Here is a 3,090-nt window from a genome sequence, read left to right on the forward strand (position 1 = left end):
TGCCCACCCGCTCGAGCGTAGAAAACGTCGTTCGAGCATGAAAAACACCCCTCCAGTACTTTTGCAGACATGCAAAGTACTGGGACTTTGCAAACACCGCTCGAGCGCAGAAAGGGCCGCCCGAACAAAGGACCAAAATTCTGGGCAACACCAGGTTTGAAAATTAAGCAACCAACCTGTTCCAAATACATTCAAAAGCCCAAATAACCAAATGTAAGGCGGAATAAAGAGCAAAAGGCAATGAGCAACATTCAGAAACCATAAACCCGAGTCCGGGCTACCACAAGTGTCAGGTCAAAACTTAGATCGCTATAACCTTCCCCCTTTGAAGAATTTCGTCCTTAAAATTTCAAATTAAGTTTTAAAACACAGATAAAACTAATTACGATAATGATAATCATTTAATTCCATCACCATGACCTCCGGTCATCCATTCTCAACAACAAGTTAAACAATATCTCAAGATTGAATATACAATTCACACTTTCCCAAATCATGTGCAATGATTAATCGAAATCTAAGTTCTTTTTTTGAAATTTGTTGGGCATATACAGTGCTCCCAAAAGTGATACAACATACACAATATTTCATATTCTTAAAACATACACAATTTTTATATTGAACTCATGATTACAGATTCCCATAACATATACAATGTTATTACATTCCATTAACATAATCAAAATCTCAATACATGTTCAGGTACCCACAAATAAATCCGGATAATTCACGCTCCCAAGTTGCTTTCTCGACCCTGTGATGTTTCCACAATATCTTTACTAAAGGAATTGTCTTGCCTCGCAAGACTTGATCCCGGGTATCCAAGACTCTCACCGGTCTCTCCTCATACGAGGCGTTCTCGTCTACCTTTAAGTCGGTCCAATCTAATACATGCGATAGATTTGGCTCATATTTCCGAAGCATGCTAATATAAAATACATCATGGACTCCGGAAAGTTGTGGCGGCAATGCCAAACGACAAGCAGCCTCTCTGACCTGCTCAAGGATCTCAAAAGGCCCAATGAACCAAGGGGACAACTTCTTACTCTTTCCAAACCTTATCAAACTGCTCCTAGGTGATATTTTCAAAAACACATGATTTCCCACCTCAAAAGACAAAGGTCTCCTGCTACGGTCGACGTAACTTTTCTGACAACTTTGGGCCATAATCAACCTCTTATAGATAAGCGCAACCTTCTCCGTCATTTCCCGGACCAACTTCGGGCCCAACATAGGTTCATCACCCACCTCAGCCCAACACACAGGGGACCTACATGGTCGGCCATACAAGGCCTCAAATGGTGCCATGCCAGTACTCGACTTGAAGCTATTGTTATAAGTAAACTCTACCAAGGGCAAGTGCCTCTCCCACGAACCCTTAAAATTGAGGACACAACCCCAAAGCATATCTTTCAAAATTTGAATGTTACACTTTGACTGCCCACTAGTTTGAAGATGATATGCTGTGCTAAAGGTCAGTCTAGTGCCCAAGGCACTCTGCAAAATCTGTCATAACCGAGCTGTAAAACGTGGATCTTTATCTGAAACAATCGTCACAGAAATCCTGTATAACCTCACTATGTCTTTGATATACAAGTCGACAATGGTCTACCGAATCACTCACGCGCATAGGTATAAAGTGCGCAGACTTGGTCAATCGGTTAACTACCACCCAAATAGCATCACCACCCCGTTGGGTTCTAGGAAGACCCACAACAAAGTCCATTGTAACATGCTCCCATTTCCACTCAGCTATAGGCAAGGGTTGTAACAAACTTGCTGGCCTCTGATGCTCGGCCTTCACTTGCTAACAAATAAGGCATTTCAATACAAATACAACCACTTCCTTCTTCATACCTCTGTACCAAAACTGGCGACTCAGGTCATGATACATCTTTGTGCCTCCCGGATGCACTGCAAGGCGCGAATGGTGAAACTCTCGAAATAAAGTTTGACCATAAAGTTTGAACCATAACCCACTAATTTGATGTTCTCTTGTTTTACTTGAATCATGAGAAACTCTCATACTCTCACAAAATATCTATTTACTCCACCTTCACTATAGATCTTGAAAATGTTTGAATTCAAACTATGGGAAATCTAATCTTGCTCACTATATTCATGTGGTTTTGTATGTACTATGGAAATGATGACAGAAGAATTTGAAGAAATAAAAAGGGCAAATATTATTGAGAGAGTTGAAATTTTATCAACTCTACCTAAAACAGCATTAATCCTAGTATCATGGATTGTGATTTACACAAATAAAAACCTTTGATTATAGTTCACTACATAAGAAATGGAATACAAAAACTTTAAAACAATTAGTTGTAATTTGCTCGTTGGATTCTACTTTATTTACGTCGGTCCTGATAAAGCTTATGCAAATAATAGAGTAGCAGCACCAATGGCATCCTCTTGGTGACTAGCAACTGCAATTGGTCTTGGCGCCATAGAAGTTGTGAAGTTATAATCCAAATTGTTTTGAACATCCACAGAACCCACCACGACCTTAACCACCACCGACATAGAAGGCCCCCTGGAAAAATCACTTTGTAGACACCACACAACAACCCTCATCATCTCAACAACTTCTGCTCTATGTGTTTGCATGTTATCATTGTATTTATCAACGATATCTAGAAGTCGTTCCTCTTCTGCTTTCCTCTCAAAAAGATCTAGCAGATGCATATCTTCTTCAGGTTGAGACCTATCCAAATTTTTGTGCCCACACAACATTTCCAAGACCACGACACCAAAGCTATAAAAATCTACTTTCTCAGTGATAATTGAGCTTAGCCATTCAGGAGCCAAATAGCCTGGTGTTCCCCTCATCATTGTTATAACTTGACTTTGGTCCTTATCAATTAGTTTTGACAATCCAAAATAAAAAATTTTCACATTGAAGTCTTCATCTAAGAGGATGTTTTGGGGTTTGATTTCCAAGTGAAATATCTTTTGCCTACATTCCTCATAGAGATAGGTAAGTCTCTTGGCTATATCCATAATGATCTTCCTTTTGGATTGCCACCCAAAAGTGAGCTCCTGGTGCCTTTGGAAGATCCATGTATCCAAGGATCCATTAGACAT

At 39.9% G+C, this 3,090-nt stretch overlaps 1 pseudogene; it reads right to left on the minus strand.

Moving 5' to 3' along the window:
• Positions 1-2,379: 2,379 nt before the first annotated feature.
• LOC145798069 (G-type lectin S-receptor-like serine/threonine-protein kinase SD2-5 pseudogene) lies at positions 2,380-3,090 on the minus strand (annotated as a pseudogene).

Source organism: Camellia sinensis, chromosome 8, assembly GCF_055761805.1.
Source record: "Camellia sinensis isolate YWXY chromosome 8, ASM5576180v1, whole genome shotgun sequence".
Lineage (NCBI taxonomy): Eukaryota > Viridiplantae > Streptophyta > Magnoliopsida > Ericales > Theaceae > Camellia > Camellia sinensis.